Here is a 21,668-nt window from a genome sequence, read left to right as displayed (position 1 = left end):
GTGGCATTATGTAAAAATGAATAAATCTAAGTAAAGAATGCACTTTAATTCATAATAACAGAACAGGAATAATTAATTAATTGTGATGAAGCTACCACATGCATTTTACATGTGAATAGGGGAAATTGGATGTGGAGTATTGGGAAAGTCCTTGCACTGCCTTCACAAAGTTTCTGTAAATCTAAAATTTCTCTAAAATAAGATACTTATTATAAAAAATCAAAACAAAAAATGCACTGACTTATTTTACATTAGACAGACTTTTAATCAAGAATGTCTAACTCTCACAATTTTATTTTTCTCATTTTTCAAGATGGTAGAGAAGATGAATTTTAAAATGAATATATAAAGTCAGAAGCAAATTGGCACATAGTATGTGTTCCATAATGTAAATTTATGCACTGTACCCATACCTCTTCATCAAAAGGTGTTAGGTTTATTTTTATTATTATTACCATTATTTTAAGTAAAAATGCCAACAACTCATTGTAAAGTAACAACAGGTGATTGATTCACTGAGAAAATTAATTTTATTTAAACCTACAACTCTACTGTATATATTTATTATAATAATCTGCATTAAACATATAATTACTACAGGGAGGGAAGCAATAAAATTCTCCATGGAGAGTACACATTTTTAATGCAGGTAATCAATATTCTTGGAACATCCTCAAAAGAAAGGGCTAAAAGGAAAAGAAATAAAATAACCTACCACTGGCAGCATTTGCTGCTGCATACTTAAAGAGTCTTATGTTGAATCTGGCAGTCTCTGTGTCGTTTACCAGATAAATCTCTTTACCAGACCTCTCAGGTCAGGTAAAATGCACACCAGACACATTTAAGCCAGACTGCTTCAGTGGAGGAAACACTGTTGGTGGTCACAGACACCAAAGATCCAGGTATAGGAAATTCTGCATTAGGCAGTCTCCAATTTATTTCTCCCCTACAGCACCCTCCTCACTCTGCCTCTGTCTTTTGAATTCATGGCTAACATTTTGGATTTCAGATTGATTAGACTGTAACTATCCACTCATAAATTTAAAAATAAACACAGATTAAGTGTGTGTTTGTAAGCTAGATGTGTTCTTACCTTTCAGACTGATGGCCATGAATTCAAATAATTTGCTTTGGGGAAATGTAAACATATTTTATCTGTTTGCATCCCAGTCAATGTGAAGCACCACATACAACTGGAGTCATTGCCTACATTGCAAGCCATAAAACACCCTATAGCTCTTGTTAAAAGAAATTATTTTCAAGTATGTGCAATGTGGCTCATCCCCACAAACCATTAGATGGTTGAAGTGATGTGTGAATAGAGGTGTTTGTATATAAACAACAATACATACATGTACAAATAAAATCTTAAATGTGTGTTAGAAGTAAAAACATCCTAAAAATCTTTAAGAAGGAACAAAAAGAAGTATTAGGTGAAACATATGTGAATGTCTCAACATTTTATCTTCAGTCCTGATTTTGTATCAAAATTTTTAATAATGTAATTTATTTTTACAATTTACTTTCCAAAGCCAGTAAAGGATTTCTATATTATCCAACATGACTTACTTGAAGCCAGTCATTTTTAAAATTTTGATGAATATTTCTTATAAGAGTAATATTAAGCATTCTCAGCTTAGTATTTATATCCATCTCTATACTTAAATGCATATCTCATCAATTTATATTTCTTTCCATTGGCATATAAATGCAAATAACTGATATAATAATATATTAAGTCATAAGACACTTTCCATTACATAGATACATTAATGGCCACTAACCCATTTATTTGTCTTCACAATTACCTGAAATAATTGAAAATAGTCATCATTCTTTGCACTTCATAACCAATAATAGCCTACACTTTTAGAGTTCTTAAGATGTTCTGAAAACTCTTTTAAGTATTTTTAAAATATTTAATATTTTAATCCTCATACAACCCCATAAGGTAGCATATTATCTCAGTTTTATAAATAGGAAAATTGAGGCACAGGGAATTGACATATTTTATGCAAGTTCATGCAGAGAACAAACACAAGATCTGATGTTCAGATACAGGCCGTGTGGCTCCAAAGTTTGGGTCTGGAAATTATGTTATATTGTCTTTATAGGATAAGGACCAAAAACAATCAGCAATGGAACAAACACACACACAAAAAAAATGGTATTTGAATAAACAGCTTAAACTCAAGCACCAATTACTGATGTGTTTGGGGTTTTGTGCAATTCAACATTAGGGGTATTTTTTTTTTTAATTTAAACAAATTTTTGGTTTAAATCCAGGTCCTATCATTTGAGAGCTGTGTGTATACTTGCAGAAGTTGCTTACTTCCTCTCTTATTCCTTATCTTCAAAATAAGGAGGACAATACCTATTTCATTAATTAATTCCATAATTAAATGTGTTAGCCTATGTAAAACACTTGGTACATAATAAATTGTCAATAAATGATAGCAAAGTACACTCTTCTGGATTGGAAAAGCAGATTTAAGAAAATTTATTTGAGAATTAAAATATTTCATGGCAAGTCTTAATTTAGCTTTAGCTTTTTAACAAATAATATGCTTTTCCAATATATCTAAAGGGTCCAAGGTTGAATAAGTCCACAAATGTAGTGATGTTGTTAGATATAATCACCTATATATGGTCACAATATTTTCACCGTTAATAATTCAACACAGACTGGGAGGCAGAGCAAGATGGTAGAAGACAAAACTCCACCAATTATTCCCCCTGCAAGGACCCCAAGTTAGTAACTATCTACATAGATAAAACTCCTTCATAAGAACCAAAAATCAGGTGAGCATTCACGGTACCTGGTTTTAACTTCATATTGCTGACAGAGATACCGAAGAGACAGAAAAAACTGTTCTGAATCACTGACACCACCTTTCCATTACCCTGGTAGCAGATGGATTGTACTGAGAGTGCCTCTGGGCACTGGGAGAAGGAGAACACAGCAACTGTGAGGCATTGAACTCAGTGCTGTCCTGCTACAGCAGAAAGGAAACCGGAACCAAACTCAGCTGACTCTACCCATAGATGGGGCATTTGAACCAGCCATAGCCAGAGGAGAATCGCTGATCCCAGCTGTCTGAAATTGAGTGCCAAGAAACCTTGCCACCAAGGACCAAAGTGCTCTTAGTCTTTAAGTAAACTTGAAAGGCAGTCCAAGCCATAAGGACTACAACTCATAGGCAAGCCCTAGTGGTGAACTAAGCCCAGGGACAGTGGACTAAGGGGCACGTGACATACTGAGACACCAGCCAGGGCAGCCAAGGGAGTACTAGCATCATGCCTCCCAGCCTGTGGCTCCAAAAGAGACCCCTTCCTTTGGCTTGAGGAAAGGGAAGAGTGAGGAGGACTTTGTCTTGCATTTTGGATATCAACTCAGCCATAGCAGAATAGGGCATGGGTCAAAGTTGTGAAGCCCCTGTTCCAGGGTCTGGCTTCCAGATGACATTTTTAGACACACCCTGGAACAGAAGGGAAGCTGCTGTCTTGAAGGAAAGGACCCAGTCCTACCAGCATTCATCACCTGCTAAGTGAAGAGTTCTTGAGCCCTGAATAACCAGCAGCGATACCCAGGTACTACATTGAGGGCCTTGGGAAGCCTCTGAGATTTGCTAGCTTCAGGTGTCACTCAGAACATTACCAGCTATGGTGTCTACAGATCAAAACTTCTTCTGCTTGAAAAAAGCATAGGGAAAATTAAAGGGGAATTTGTCTTGTACCTTAGGTACCAACACTGCCACAGGGGGCTAGAGCACCAAGTGGGTTCTTTGGGTCACTGATTTTAGGACTTGACTCTTGGACAGCATTTCTGTACCTGGCCTAGGGCAGAGGGAAGCCCACTGCCCTGAAGGGTGAGTCCCAGGCTGAGCAGCATTCACTACAAGCTGATTTAAGAGATCTTGGACCTTAAAGGGACATCAGTGGTAGCCAAGCAGTGCCCTTCCTAGTCAGAGGTGGCAGTGACTAGAGGGTGAGGATCCTCTGCCTTTTGAAAGGAAAGGAAAGAGTGGGAAGGACTGAGTCTTGTGGTATGAGTGTCAGCTCAGCCACAACACAATAGAATGTTGGGTAGGTTTCTAAGGTTTTTTTTTTATTCCAGTTCCTGAATCCCAGACGAACTTAAGAACCCATCCAGCGCCTGGGTACTTCATCGCCCTAAGGGGACAAAAACAGGCCTGGCTGGCTTTGTCACCTGCTGATTGTAGAACCCCAGGGTCTTGAGCAAACAAAGGCAGTATCCAGGGAGTGTTTACAGCAGGCTTTGGGCAAGACCCAGCACTGTGCTGACTTCAGGTCTTCTGACCCAAGACATTCATAATGGTGGTGGCACAAGGGTGCTTGTGTTATTCCAACCCAAGGTTTAGGTGGTTCAGAAAGGAGTCATACACAGACTCTGTATGTTTGGGAGAAAGTAAAGGAAGAGAACAAAAGTCTCTGTCTGACAATCCAGAGAATTCTCCTGGATCTTGTCCAAGACCATCAAGATGGTACCTCTACGTGTCTGCAAGAACCACAGCTTCACTTGGCTTGGGGTACTCCACAAAACAGAAACAGCTTATATCACAACAACCAAGTCCTTGCAAATGTCTGGAAAGCCATCCCAAAAAAGACAGCTACAAAAAGCCCCCAAAATAAAGACTACAATAAGTATCTAACTCTTTAATGCCCAGACACTGAAGAACATTTATAAGGATCACCACCATCCAGGAAAACATGACCTCACCAAATGAACAAAATAAGAAACCAAGGACCAATGCTAGAGAAACAGAGATATGTGACCTTTCAGATAGGGAATGCAAAATAGCTATATTGAAGAAACTCAGAGAAATTCAAGATAACACAGAGAAGGCTTTAAGAATTCTGTCAGATACATTTAACAAAGAGATTGAAGTAACTTAAAAGAATTAAACAAAAATTCTGGAGCTGAAAAATGCAACTGGCATACTAAAAAATACATCAGAGTCCTTTAATTGTAGAATGGACCAAATAGAAGACAGAATTAGTGAGCTTGAAGATATGCTATTTAAAAATGTGCCATCAGAGAAGACAAAAGAAAAAAGAATATAAAGCAAAGAAGCACACCTACAAGATGTAGAAAATAGCTTTAAAGAGGCAAATCTAAGAGTTGTTGGCCTTAAAAAGGATATAAAGAAGGAAACAGGAGTAGATAATTTGTTCAAAGGGTTAAAAACAAAGAACTTTACAAACCTAGAGAAAAATATCAATACCCAAGTACAAGAAGCTTATAGAACAACAAGCTGATTTAACCCAAAGAAAACTACCTTAAGGCATTTAATAATCAGACTCCAAAGGTCAAGGATAAAGAATCAATCCTAAAAGCAGCAGGAGAAAAGAAACAAATATCATACAATGAAGTTCTAATACATCTGGCATCAGACTTTTCAGTGGATACCTTATGGGCCAGGAGAAAGTGGCATGACACATATAAAATGCTGAAAGAAAAAAAAAAGACTTTTACCCTAGCATAGTATATCCAGCAAATATATCCCTCATACATGAAAGAGAAATAAAGACTTTTCCAGGCAAACAAAAGCTGAGGGATTTCAGTATCAGGCATGTCCTACAAGAAATGCTAAAGTGGTACTTAAAACAGAAAGAAAATAAAATTAGTAAACAATAAATAATCACCTGAAGGTACAAAACTTACTAGTAATAGTAACTACATAGAAAAACACAGGCTATTATAACACTGTAACTGTGGTGTTTAAACTGCTCTGATCTTAAGTAGGATGGCTAAACAATAAACCAATAAAAATAATAACTACAACAACTTTTCAAGACATATTCAATACAAAGAGATATGAATAGATAAGATTAAAAGTTAACAAGTGAAGGTAGTGACGGGATAAAGTTTCCCCCCTGCCCCCATGGGAAGAGCCAAAAAATATTTGACTGATAGCCCTAGTGATTTACCATAAAAGTTCTTCAGTTGAACAATCACATTCTTATCATGGTCACATTTTACCAGTATTTTCATGCACAAATTATTTTTTACATGGATGTGATCTTTAAACTTAGCTAAACTATCACTATACTGAATGACATTACATGGAAACTTACGATTATTTTCATATATTTAAGGTTTGTTTTTAAATAATACAGCATCTGTATTTGTCTTTTATTTCTAATGATCATGTTCACTTCTTTTTTAATCTTTATTTTAGGTTTGTGGGTACATGTGTAGGTTTGTTACATAGGTAAACATGTGTCATGGGGGTCTGTTGTACACATTATTTCCTCACCCAGGTATTAAACTCAGTACCCAATCGTTCCTCCCCTTCCTCCTACCCTTCATCCTCAAGTAGACGAGAGTGTCTGTTGTTTCCTTCTTTGTGTTTATTTCTTATTATTTAGTTCTCACTTATAAGTGAGAACATGTAGTATTTGATTTTCTGTTCCTGACTTAGTTTGCTAAGGAAAATAGCCTCCAGCACAATCCATATTCCTGCAAAAGACAATATCTCATTCTTTTTTAGTATTCCGTGGTGCATATATACCACATTTTCTTTATTCAGCCTGTCATTGATGGGCATTTAGGTTGATTTCATGTATTTGTTACTGTGAATAGTGCTGCAATGAATATTTTTATGCACATGCCTTAATGGTAGAATGATTTATATTCCTCTGAGTATATACCTAGTAATGAGATTGCTGAGTCAAATGGTATTTCTGCTTTTAGCTCTGAGGAATCACAATACTGTTTTCAACAATGGTTGGATTAATTTGCACTCCCGCCAACAGTGAATAAATATTATCTTTTCTCCACAACCTTGCCAGCATCTGTTATTTTTTGACTTTTTAAGAATAGCCATTCTGACTGGTGCAAGATGATACCTCATTGTGGTTTTGATTTGCATTTCTCTAATAATCAATGTTATTGAGCTTTTTATCATATGCTTGTTGGCCACATGAGTGTCTTCAAAGGGAGTTTTTATTAATTTTCTTTTTTCTTGTTTGTTTATGAAAATAGTGTTACATTGTTATCAGACTAAAATAATAAATTAAAAGAATACTTGCAAGCCTCATGGTAACCTCAAACAAACAAAAAAGTACAATGGATACACAAAAAATGAAAAGCAAGAAATGAAACTATATCACCAGAAAATATCATCTTCACCAGAGGAAGACAAGAATAAAAGAAAGAAGGAAGAGAAGACCACAAAACAACTAGAAAACAAATAACAAAATATCAGGAGTAAATTCTTACTTATCCATAATAACATTGAATGTGAATGAACTGAACTCTCCAATCAAAAGACATAGACTGGCTGAATGCATGGGAAAACAAGACCCATTGATCTGTTGCCTACAAGAAACATGCTTCACATACGTAGACCCACATAGACTGAAAATAAAGGGACGGAAAAAGGTACTCCATGCCAATAGAAACCAAAAAAGAGGAATGATAGCCATGCTTATATCAGACAAAATATATTTCAAGAAAAAAAAAAAAACTATAAGAGGAGACAAAGGTCACTATTTAGTAACAAATGGGCCAATTCAGAAAGAGGATATAGCAATTTTAAATATATATGTACCCAACATGGGAGCACCCAGATATATAAATAAAATATTAGAGTTAAAGAGAGAAATAGGCCCCAATACAATAACTGCTGGGGACTTCAACATCCCACTTTCATCATTGGACAGATATTTCACACAGAAAATCAACAAAGAAATATCAGACTTAATCTACACTATAGACCAAATGGATCTAATGGATATGTGTAGATCTTTCCATCCAAAAGCTGCAGAATACACATTATTTTCCTCAGCACATGGATCATTCTCAAAAATAGACCATATGTTGGATCACAAAACAAGTCTTAAAACATTCAAAAAATTGAAACAGTTTCAAGCATCTTCTGTGACCACAATGGAATAAAACTAGAAAGTAATAACAAGAAGAATTTTGGAAACTATACAAATATCTAAAAATAAACAATATGCTTTTGATGACCAGTGAAGGGATCAGTGAAGAAACTAAGAAGGAAATTGAAAACCATCTTGAAACAAATGTTAATGGAAACACAACATATCAAAACTTATAAGATATAGCAAAGGCAGTATTAAGAGGGAATTTTATAGATATAAGTTGCCTACATCAAAGAAGAGGAAACTTCAAATAAACAATTTAGAAAAGCAGGAGTAAACTAGACCCACAATTATTAGAAGAAAGTAAATAATAAATATCAGAGTACAAATAAATGAAGTTGAAATAAAAAAATACAAAAGGTCAAAGAAAAAGATGTTTTTGTTTTGTTTTGTTTTGCTTGTTTTTCTGTAAAGTTAAACAAAATTGACAAACCTGTAACAGGCTAAGAAGAAAAGAGATAAGATCCAAATAAATAAAACTAGAAATGGAAAAATAGACATTACAGGTGTTACTACAGAAATTCAAAAAATCATTAATGCCTACTCTAAGCAACTATATGTCAATAAATTTAAAGTCTAGGAGAAATTGATACCTACAACATACCAAATTGAATCACAAAGAAATTGAAAACTTAAACAGACCAATTAAAAGTAAGAGATCAAAGACATAATAAAAAGTCTTCTGGTAAAGAAAAGCCTGGAATCTGATGGCTTCACTGCTGAATTTTACCAGACATTTAAAGAAGAACTAATATCAAGCTTACTCAATCTGTTCCAAAATATAGAGAAAGGGAAAATGCTTACAAATTCATTCTACAAGACCAGTATTACCCTAATACCAAAACCAGACAAAGACACATTAAAAAAAAAGAAAACTATAGGCCGATATCTCTGAAGAGCTTTCATGCAGAAATCCTTAACAAAATACTAGCAAACAGAATTCAACAATACATTAGAAAGATCATTCATCATGACCAATTGGGATTTATCCCTATAATACAAGGATGGTTCAACATATGCAAATCAATTAATGCAATACATCATATTAACAGAATGAAAGATAAACACCATATAATCATTTCAATTGATGCTAAGAAAGCATTTGATAAAATTTAACATCCCTTCAAGATTAAAAATAAACCCTCAAAAATTGGGTATGGAAGGAACAAATCTCAACATAATAAAAACCATGTATGAAAGACACAACTAGTATCATATAGAATGAAGAAAAACCAAAAGTCTTTGTGCTACAATCTGGAAAACTACAAGGATGCCCACTGTCACCACTCTTTTTCAAGATAGTACTAGAAGTACCAGCTAGGGCAATCAGGTAAAAGAAAGATATAAATTGGAAAATAATACATCAAATTATTCTTGTTTGTTGAAGCTATAACCTCATATTAAAAACAACAACAACAACAACAACAAAAACCTCAAGCCTCCACAAGGAAAGTATTAGAACTGCCGGGCATAGTGGCTCACACCTGTAATCCCAGCATTTTTGGAGGCTAAGGCAGGCAGATCACGAGGTCAGGAATTTGAGACCAGCCTAACTAACATGGTGAAACCCCATCTCTACTAAAAATACAAAAATTAGCCAGGTGAGGTGGCACATGCCTGTAATCCCTGCTACTCAAGAAGCTGAGGCAGGAGAATTGCTTGAACATGAGAAGCGGAGGTTGCAGTGAGCCAAGATCACGCCACTGCACTCCAGCCTGGGCAATAAAGTAACACTATGTCTCAGAAAAAAAAGAAAGAAAGAAAACTATTAGAGGTGATAAACAAATTCACTAAGGTTACAGGATAAAAAAAATCAAAATAAAAAATCAGTAGCATTTCCATATGCTAATCATGAACAAGAAAAAAAGAAATTTTAAAAGTAATCCCATTTACGATAGCCACACATAAAATTAAATACTTAGGAATTAAGTTAACCAAATTAGTGAAAGATCTTTCTAATGAAAACTATAATATTTTGATGAAGGAAATTGATAAGAAGACAAAAAATGGAAAAACATTTGATACTCATGGATTTGAAGAATCAGTATTATTAGAATGTTCATACTACCAAAAGCAATATACAGATTAAACACAATCTCTATCAAAATACCAGTGATATTCTTCACAGAAATACAAAACATCACCCTAAAATTTATGTGGAATCACACAAGACCCAGAATAGCCAAAGCTATTCTAAGCAAAAATAACAAAACTGGAGGAATCACATTACCTGACTTATACTATAAAGTTACACTATACTCCACTACATTATACTACATATACTATATTTATTCTATATAGATCTATAGTACACTATACTATAGAGCTATAGTATCCAAAACATCATGGTACTGGCATAAGATTACACTATAGAGCTATAGTATCCAAAACATTATGATGCTGGCATAAAAACAGACACATAGACCAGTGGAACAGAATAAAGAACCCAGAAACAAATACACACAACTACAGTAAATTCATTTTTGACCAAGTGCCAAGAACATACACTGGGGAAAAAATAGTCTCTTCAGTAAATGGTCCTGGGAAAACTGAATACCCATACGCAAAAGAATTAAACGAGAACACTATTTCTGGCCATATACAAAAATTAAATCAAATGGATTAAACACTTAAATCTAAGACCTAAAACTATAAAACTTGTAGAAGAAAACATAAGGGTAAATCTCCAGGACATCTCTCTGGGTAAAGATTTCTTAAACAATACCCCACAAACCCAGGCCACCAAATCAAAAATAGACAAATAGGTTTTCATCAAGTTAAAAAGATTCTGCACAGCAAAGAATACAATCAAAGAAGGGAAGAGACAATCCACAGAATGGGAGAAAATATTTGCAAACTACCTCTCTGACAAGTGATTAATAACAAGAATATATAAGGAACTCAAACAACTCTATAGGAAAAAAAATCATAATCTGATCAAAAAAATGGGCAGCAAACTATCACAAGAACGGAAAACCAAACACCGCATGTTCTCACTCATAGGTGGGAACTGAACAATGAGATCACTTGGACTGGGGAAGGGGAACATCACACACCGGGGCCTATCATGGGGAGGGGGGAGGGGGGAGGGATTGCATTGGGAGTTATACCTGATGTAAATGATGAGTTGATGGGTGCTGACGAGATGATGGGTGCAGCACAGCAACATGGCACAAGTATACATATGTAACAAACCTGCACGTTATGCACGTGTACCCTAGAACTTAAAGTATAATAATAATAAAATAAATAAAATAAATAAAAAAAATGGGCAAAAAATGTGAATAGACATTTCTCAAAAGAAAACAAATGGCAAATATGCATAGGAAAAAGTGCTCAACATCACTGATCATCAGAGAAATGCAAATCAAAACTATAATGAGGTATCATCTCACCCCAGTTAAAATGGCTTATATCCAAAAGACAGTCAATAGCAATGCTGGCAAGCAGGTGGAGAAAAAGGAACCCTTGTATACAGTTGGTTAGAATTTAAATTAGTACAACTACTGTGGAGAATAGTTTGGAGGTTCCTCAGAAAACTAAAAATTGAGCTATCATATGATCCAGCAATCCTACTGCTGGGTATACACCCGAAAGAAAGGAAAGCAGTATATGGAAGACATATCTGCACTCCTATGTTTGTTGCAGCACTGTGTACAATTGCTAAAATTTGGAAGTAACCTAAGTGCCCGGAAACTGATTAATGGATAAAGAAAATGTGGTACATATAGACATGGAAGTGCTATTCAGCCATAAAAAAGAATGATACCCAATCATTTGCAACAACATGGATGGAACTGGTAATCATTGTGTTAAGTGACATAAACCAGGAACAGAAAGACAAACATTGCATGTTTTCACTTATTAATGGGATTTAAAAATCAAAACAATTGAACTCATGGACATAGAGAGTAGAAGGATAGTTACCTGAGGCTGGGAAAAGTAGAGGGATGCTTACCAAAGGCTGGAGGTTAGGAAGGAGGTGATGTTTAATGGGTACAAAAAACATAGAAAGAATAAATAAGACACACTATTTGATAGCACAATAGAATCATTATAGTCAATAATAATTTAATTGCATATTTTAAAATAACTTAAGGAATATAATTGGAGTTTTTTTGCAACTGAAAAGATAAATGCTTGAGGGGGTAGACACCTCATTCTCTATAATGTGTGTCTTTCACATTGCATGCCTGTATCAAAACATTTCACATGCCTCATAAATATATACACCTACTAGGTACCCACAAAGATTTTTTTAAAATACAAATTAAAAAAAAATAATTCAAATCATCTCTCATTTGTATACAACACATATTGACATTTTCCTGAAATCCTGACAAGTGATTAATAACATTGGTTATTAATCATTGGTTATTGGTTTGCCTATTAAAGATATGAACATTCAAATTATTTTTAAAAAGCATGTGTAAAAACAAATTTTACATTACAATATGTGAAAATTTATGATTGCATGTATAATGCTTCATAGCCTTTAGCTCATATTCCACATTTTTGAATGTGAATTGGAGGTGGAAGGTTTAAATTATATAGAGAGAATTGAGACATAATTAACTTGGCCCCACTTTTCCTGACTTGTATTTGGTTTACCTTCCCAATAGAGTCATCTTCATATTTTCCCTTCTTGGAAATGGTGTAATAGGAAAGAAGAAAATCAAAGGACCATTGCTCAGAGGGTATAAAAATGCTTTCGCATTTCTTTTTACCAGGATCATTAAATATGGCTTTTCCTCCATCTGTACTATTCCAAAGACAAATGTAACATGTTAACAACAAAACCAAAATTTTTAGGTTGATCATATTTTAACGGCTTTTATAATTTTCTACTTACTTCCATTAGTTATTTTATATGAATATTTCTTGAAAAATCATATTGGTTTATGATTCCCAGTCCAATTTTCAGGTTCAACATTTATAAAGCCTATTATCATTTGTCTAGCACTTCTTATGCATTTAGCTGAAATAGAAATAGAAGTACAAACTATGAATTCTGTACTCCAGATTGTATAATATAGTTGGGAATATAACAGCAATGCACATTAAGCACTCATCAACAAAAAAAATGCAATTGCATATAATTTTTATAATAGAATGGTTCAGAGAAGAATAACAATGTAGTTAGTGATAATAAAATAACTATTAGCCCTTACCGTTTGCTATTTGCCACATGCTTAATATGTTATATCTCACCTAATACTTTCAACAACCCTAAGTGGGTGTCCTTAGCAGCCTCATTTCATAATTAAAACAACTGAGGCAGAAATGGTAATTAGCTGCTCATGATTACACAGATATTAAACGGTGCAGTGAGGACTGCAAGTCAGGCAGTTTCAATGCTAATTCTGTAGCTGCTTTATGACCAGATGACAGGACTAAGAAAATAGAAGAGAATAGGCTTTGTAATGTAGTAAAGGAAGGAAGGAAAAAAGTATAGCAGAAGACGGGAGAAAGAAGGAAGAGTTTGGAAGTCTTAAAAATATATTTTAAAAATGGAATAATGGGACAAAACCCAGAAAACCAAACAGAGGCCATTTTATTTCATGAAGCTTTAGGAGATTTGGGAGAAATAAATCATTTAACAAAATAAATACTAAACAGGAGTCATTTTGGAAGGTAGTTAAAAATGTACCAAAAAGGAAAGAAACCAGGATTAGGAAAGCCTTGTTGGAGATGATTTCAGGAATATGTGGGATGCAATTTAGAGCTGAACTTGCATAATGACTGTGGAAATAAGATGGGAGGGAAGCAAGAGCTCTTTGGAATAAAGTCAAGAATTTTTATAAACATCTGTTTATGACATAGCTTGGGCAACCACCTTCACCTCAATTCAAAATGTAATGATCTGCTTCTCATCTCCCCCAACCCACACTGATTTTCCTTCTAAAACCCCTTACCTCAGTCAATTGAGTCATTTAGGAAGTTTTTTCATTTGCTCGCATATACAATCAGGGAGATCCAAATCTTCTTAAACTTATTTAAAATAATCTCTCCAAGTCCATAGCTTTTCCTCCTTGAGCCCTTCAGCACCTTCAGTGAGCAATAATTACAATAATAATCTTGTATTATTTTGCTTTCCTTTCTGAATTTATAATTAACTTTTGAACTATTCCTAAATGTATCTGCATAAATATTACATTTACAATTTCATTCCCATTCATTTATACCAAATAGTTCATCCATCTACCACTGGCATCCATAGAATTTCATCAAAAGTGTTCAATTCTTATACTTAAAACTGCAATACTGTGAATGGGGTCACGATTTGTCATATATGATGCACTATGTTGAGTCAGAAAGACAGATTTAATTTAGTTAGTAAGCATTAAGCTGTGTACAATAGGAGATACACAAATGATAGGAAAGTTGGCCTTCAAAGGTTTTAAAATCTAAAGCATTATATATAATGCATGTATATTATATATATGTATATGTGCATACATATATGTGTATATATACTTTCAAATGACCATAATAAATAGGAGTGTAAAAGCAACAGACTGAAACAGTAGTAATACTTCAAGGTTGAGGAAAAACCAAACTCTTTAGAAAATAGAAATCTCTATGGAGAAAAGAGCATTTGGGTGGACTTTAAATCACAGGTAAGAGTTACACACTGAAATGAGGAAAGACATGTAGTGGGATTTCGGGGTCATATTCGGGATATTTGTACACTGTGTAGGAAATGCAAGGAGGAACGATGTAAAAGAGTAATAGCTGGCATTTTATAAGATACATTCGATGTCCAAGACATCTTGTAAAGCACTCCACTTGAAATAACTCAAGAACTGTCTTACTATCTTAATGAGGCAATTCCTATTATTTTTCATAATTTACAACTAAAGAAACTGGGATTAGACAAGCAAAAGCAAGTGCTAAATCACTGAAGCAGGCTCTGCCAACGTCTCACTCACATAATCTCTGCTTACTTGGAGGAAGCCAAGATAATTCCCATACTTATGGAAGTCTTCCCGTGTTTCTCTGCATTAGGCTGCTTTCTGGCTATAAAAGGTGCTTGGCTCACTCTGGAGCAATGATCAGTCCACTAGAGACAAGTGCTGGCACAGTTCTGAGGACTCTTCCTACAGAGGTCTCCAGTGGGATTAAGCTCCAGTTACCCACAAGTATAACCCACCTATGATCAAACCCATTATGACTTTCTTCCCTCCTGTGTTTCATTCTCCCACTCCCTTCCATTGCTTCCCAGATTTACCTTCCAAAGCAACTTCCTCAGATACTGACTTCAGGCTCTGCTTTTAGCATAGTCCCCCTTAAGTCATTTGGCATATGGAGTGTGCCCAGAGGTCATAGCCTGAGAACAGAATTCTGGAATTGGACTACTTATCAGTCATTTATCAATGAGTATTACCATGCCAGTGGTATGCAGGATTCAAATACTTCTCGTGTCACAATAATGTTTAGATTGTCACCTATGGTGAATTGGACTGATACACAGAGAGATGCAATGTTTTATGCAAGAGAATAAGCTCTTGAATATTATTGAGGAGAAGTAATTATAGTAATTATGGAGTTGTTTGGCTTGTGTTAAGTCCTGTAGGAATGATTAAGAAAGAGAAAGATAAACTCAGATCAGCTAACTTCTATTTAGGACACTGTGAAAACTAGAGTCTCCATGGCAGCATTTAAAGATATTATTATCTCATAATCAGAGGGCAGATTGGGCTGAAACTCTGGGGTAAGACTGACGGGAACAGTGAAAGATTTAAAAAGAAAAATTAATTCACAGTCTCAGCAAGCTGTTATGTTAAAGTCAGAGACCACGTAGGAAAAGAGGAAAAGAGAGACCCTGAGAGCTAGAATGGTACCATTTGAATGAATGTGCTTGAACAACTTGATTCCCCGTATTTCCCTGTCCTTTGCTAATGGAGAGCAGCTTCGCATTTCCTTAAACAGGGCAGAACCATCACATATGATGTTTGTCCTCATTAATATTGGCCACTACCTCCCCTTATTTCTTTTAGAGTCAGAAGAAATAAGGGGAGGTAGTGGCCGATATTAATTTCTCCTCATGAGCAGATAAAAGAGGTGTTATACTGTTTGAGTAAAGAAGTGACTTCTGAAAGCGTTACAGAAGCCTGAGAATATATACCAGCAATAACTGGGAAAGCATATGTGGAGGTGAAATGTTAGAGTGCTGGGTCAGGTAAGAGACAGATGTTAAGGTCAGAGGGAAGAGTTTATTGACATGGTGGCATTTTGTCATGAATCCGTACTTCACATCATGACAAAGATGCCTGAACTTAGTACCTTTAGGGAAATACTTCTTTCACTTTGTAGATGACTTAGAGTTAATGAGACAGCAATGCTGAAATGCCTTGGCAAAATATTAAAGAAGAATACAGAAGGTTCACGAAGATAGTTCTTTGTGAATAGATTGATAATATAAGGCTAGATATTATATCAATAGATTGATAATATAAGGCTAGATAGCCACCAACTGTTTATGTTTCCCAGCAGAACACAGAAGCCAATCCCTTCCCTAAAATGTTGAGAAAGGGGGCAATGAAATCATTGAGAAGCTCACTGGTAGCTGTCTACTGCAGTCCAACATAAATGGTAGGAGATATTGTTAGTGATCTGGAGTTCCTACTGTGAATAGGGGAGCTATGATTTTGAAAAATGAGAAGCCAAATGGTAGCATTTAATCACCAGATGCAAAGTTTTATGATTACCATAATGAACAGCAAGGCAAAAATGGGAATTAGGAAACTGATCTTTCAGCATCCCTGGCAATGGTCATGATATTCAAAAAGCTAGATGATGTTAATGTTTGGCTAACATAATAAAAAGTAATTGAGATCTGGAAAGTAGAAGAGTGAAATCAGCCACAGTTATGAAAATCCACTCTCCCTCATTCACTTTATTAAACTAAGCCAGTGCTCAGATCCAGAGGTTACCCTGAAGTGGAGATCAGGGCCATTTGAGGAAGAACTCTGCAATTCTACAGCAGGAGTATGAAATATATATTTTCCCTATCCTTCCGCCAAAGCTCCCCTGACATTTACCTTAGTAATGGTACACTGGAGTAAAAGGTATATACATGTTTCAAGGACTCTTAGACATATAATCTCAACTGACATTTAATGCCAAGGGTGCCAAAGCAACATTATCTCCTCTTTGTTACAGTAGGGATATTCAGTGGTCAGGTGATAAATGGAGTCCTGAACCATATTTATCTTGCAGTGAATTCAGTGGGTCCACCAGACCCACAGCTCACATTGTGGTTAATTTCCATAGTTCCTGAGTGCATGATTGGTGTTAACATAATTGGTTATAGATAGAACTCTCATATTGTTTCCATGATATGTTACAGTCATGATTTTTTTTTTTTTTTTTTTTGGTTTGTTTTTATTGAGACCAGGTCTTGCTCTGTCACCTAGGCTGGAGTGCAGTGGCACGATCACTGCTCACTGCAGCCTCAACATCCTGGGCTCCAAGTGATCCTCTTACTTCAGCCTCCCCAGTAGCTAGGACTACAGGTATGCACCACCACGCCTGACTAATTGTTTTTGTATTTTTTTTTGAGACAGTGTTTTACCATGTTGCCCAGGCTAGTCTCTAACTGCTGGGCACAAGGGATCCTCCCACCTTGGCCTCCCAAATTGCTGGAATTACAAGCAAGAGCCATCATGCCCTGCCAACCATAATGATTTAAAAGCCAAGTAAGAAAAACAGAAACCTCTCTCTCCCTTTCTCTCTCTCTCTCTCTCTCTCTCACACACACACACACACACACACACACACACACACACACACTCCAGCTAGTAAACCAGAGGCACTGTATCTCATAGTGAAATGGCCAAGATTGGTGTCACATTCAAAGACATAAGAGATGTAGAGATGGTTCTATATTTTATTTCCATTTAATTTTACCACTATGAATCCTACAATATATAAATGAATCACAGTGAATGATACCACACTATTATAGTGCTACCATTGTAAACTCAATCCAAGATATTGTGGTGAATTTTTTTTTATCAGATCTACACAGACTCTGGCATTTCCTATGTTGTTCTTGATATGGTAAATGCATTATTCCAAATCAATAAAGAGAATCAAAAGCAGTTCAATTTCCTGGAATGTAGAGTTTTGCACATTCACTGTGTTGCCCCAGAACTATGTTAACGTTTTTGCTCCTTCTCGTGATATGGTTCCTAATATATTTTGAATTTTCCTTTATAATACACCAATGAACATGTATTTTATCCAATATTTGAAAAGCATTGGCTATCTCTGCAACTTTCCATTTCCTGTTTCCCAGAAAAGGACTTGTCTCTCTAAGTATATTAAGGCCTGATATCATTTTGGTATTTTTACTCAGCTGGGGCAGTATGTAAATATACTGGTAACTAATTAAAAACCCCTAGAATATTAGAATCTCATTTTTCCTTAGAATTTAAAAGCCCTGTGACTTAGGCAATTCTGACTTTTCATGCTTAAATAGATCATTGTTTGACTGTTTACTCATAACTTATATTGTCTCTTCTCCCTGAGTTGACCCCTAAAGTCATTTTGTGTTTCATCTTTTCTAACTCTCTGCTTCGTTCTCTACATCAGCTGTCAAGAACTGTCCACTGGCCTGAAATACATGCTCTATTTCCCATTCCTTTACTTCTTAGACTCTGAATCACCTCTACTCCACACTACCTAGATCCTTCTTAAAGTATGGTCCATGGACTCATAGTATAGGTATCATCTCATAGTAGACATGCAGAATCTCAGGCCCTATCTAGACCTACTGAATCAGAATCTATACTTCAAACAAAAATTCCTAGTTGAGATTTGTCTACTAATGTTTAAGAAGCACTTACCTAATCTATCAATTGAATAGTGAGTAATGGGCCAATAATCAGCAGACAGAGATGCTTCTGGGTATGGATGTGGTGGATACATAGAAAACTTTTAAGTGCATGAACCTGGGGCATGCTACCTGTGTTCACCAGCTTCCAATCTAGCAAATTTCTGTTCATTTGCTGCCAGAAGATTTCTGCCCCATGGCAACTAACATAATGTTGAGCAATTCTAAGCTTGTTATTGCTCAGAAGCTATAATCAAATGAAAGCGCTGTCTCCTTGAGAGTCTGCTCATGGTTTTAAAGCTCCCTTGAATAATTAAGAATGTGGCCATTATTAGCCTAAATAACTAATAATCTTCTCAGAAGTCTTCACCAAGAGAATTATCCCAGAATTGAGTCCTTTAGATACTGGTTTTGGGTGGGTGCTGCCTTTCTTACTTAATTAATCTTCAAGCAAAGAAGACAGTGAATACATTCTATTTTTACAGAGAGAGCTGAAGCATCATATTTTTAGTGAATCATTATCTACTTTTCCTATGTAAAAGAGAATTGACCCTCTATCTTATCTTTACAAAATTTCTTCATAAAAATAATACTTATGGGCATTATATTACATTTTTTTTCATTTATTTTGTTGCCACTAACAGAGTTCATGCCATGTGAGGGCAATAAATTGGTTTAGTTCACCATTATGCTCTATTTTCTAAAGAAATGTGTGACACATTATTTGAACTTAATATATTACTTTTTGCCATTGCTTTTAATGGCATAAGCTGTGATTACTTTTCCACCAACCTAATAAAAATGTTAGAATTAAGAAAAAGTATCATTCAGCTTCCAAAGTTTAGAATTAAGGAACCAGAAGGTTAACAGTCTCCCTTGTCTGAATAGTCCTCAGTCTGAACACTAGTTTAGATAAAAATGATTCTTATCTCAAGAACTCTGTAAGGCTTCATCCGGGCTTAAAGGGATTATCTAGGGCAGTCTCAGGTAGGTGTAATAGTTAGATGGTAAACCTGTATTGTGGTACTATTATTCAACATACTTGCTGTGTTTTCCTTCATTTATACTCACTGAATTTCTCCACTTATGTTTTAACAGCATCTATTCTTCTATATCTGTAGGGGCCCATATATCATGAAAAAATGACAGTAAAAACACTTGACTATTAATTGTCACATTAATATTCTAGGTGAAATTTTAAAATGATGTATATATTAAAGTCGTTACTTTCTATCCTAGCCTCAAAAGAAAAAAAGAGGCTATTGAAAGCAGAGAAAGAAATAAATCAGAAGACAAGATCAATACAAGATAAGTACATAACTTGTTGACTGATGTGGACTGTGGTTCACTTGGCAGTCATAAGCAGGACAACTAGGTGCTGGCTTAGAGCCCATGTAGCTCCCAGGCAATGATGTAATTTAAAGAATGATGTTCCAGTAACTTTTTCCAAAGCATAGTTGCATATTCATGAGTTTGTTTTCTATTATTCTATCATTTTAAGTTCTGAACCTGTTCATGTCTGCCTTCCTTAAGTTTATGAACACTTGAGCCAGGTTTACAAATGGTAAACTATCTGTTTATATGTATTTTTTATTTTATGCTTTCAAAACTAATTAGCCAGCAACTGCAAAATTGTACTTATATTTATTCTAGTCAAAAGATTTCCATAAGATTAATTATAACCAACATCTGTTTACAAGGTATCTTGTTCAGCACTCAAATGCAGACATATAAAATCAGTTGACCAGAACTTTTGTCAAACATATAGTACTATTCATTCAGTAAAAAGAAAAATGACTTTGACATGTTAAACAATATTATCAATAAATGAATTTAATTCATAATGCATATTTTTTTTTTTAGATGGAGTTTCACTTTTGTTGCCCAGGCTGGAATGCAATGGTGTGATCTCGGCTCACTGCAACCTCTGCCTCCAGGATTCAAGGGATTCTCCTGCCTCAGCCTCCCAAGTAGCCGGGATTACAGACATGCACCACCACACTCGGGTAATTTTGTATTTTTCGTAGAGATGGGTTTCACCATATTGGTCAGGCTGGTCTTGAACTCCTGACCTTTGGTGATCCACCTGCCTCGACCTCCCAAAGTGCTGAAATTACAGGCATGAGCCACCATGCCTGGCCAGTAATGCACATTTTAACACAGGCAATTATAGGGGTCAATATACTCATTTTAAACACTTAAAAATTCAGACTTATCAGCACTTAAAAGTTAATTCAGTGGTTAAGAATTTGTCCTTAGACCCGTCAGAATACAAAATGGTTTTCATTGTACCATTGCCCACACTCAAATCCTCTTGAGTATTGTCTCACTTCCCAAAACAATTTAAAAATAGGTTAAAGTGTTTCAAATATGTAAGATGTTGCTTTAACTAGGCCAACAAGCTCTTTCTTGCTATCAGTTTTATTAGTTAATTCATCTAGTTACCCCTTTAATCCCCTGGAACACATAAGTGAAAACAGAAACTTTGCCTTTTGTTTAGGAAAGAATTTCAGTCTTGGGTTTCTATTCAAATGAATATAATACATGAATTAGAATACAAGGTAGACCAAACCGTTGAGAAAAAAAAAATCATTCCCAAATCAAAATTCTCCATGAAGTTGGCTTTATTTTTTATGCAAAATTATAATCATAATCTCTTTATTCTCTAATAATTCTTGAGTGGAAAAGATTATGTCTGTCTCTTTGGAATAGAAACAAAACCACATTTCAAAATCAGAAGTAGGTAGTATGATTTGATGAAATAAAGTTCAATGAGACTTTGGAAATTAACTTATTGGGACTGTTGGGCATTTTGAAGCCTCAGTGTTTTCTATATTCATTTTCTTCTTTCACCTTAAGGTCATAGTAATTACTATAGCAATTTGTAATCATTTTGACATTTCTTGGAGATACC

Source organism: Macaca thibetana, chromosome 5 (genome assembly GCF_024542745.1).
Source record: "Macaca thibetana thibetana isolate TM-01 chromosome 5, ASM2454274v1, whole genome shotgun sequence".
In the NCBI taxonomy this organism is placed as follows: domain Eukaryota; kingdom Metazoa; phylum Chordata; class Mammalia; order Primates; family Cercopithecidae; genus Macaca; species Macaca thibetana.
The sequence above is the reverse complement of the archived record's forward strand: the minus strand, read 5'-3'. Positions refer to the sequence as shown.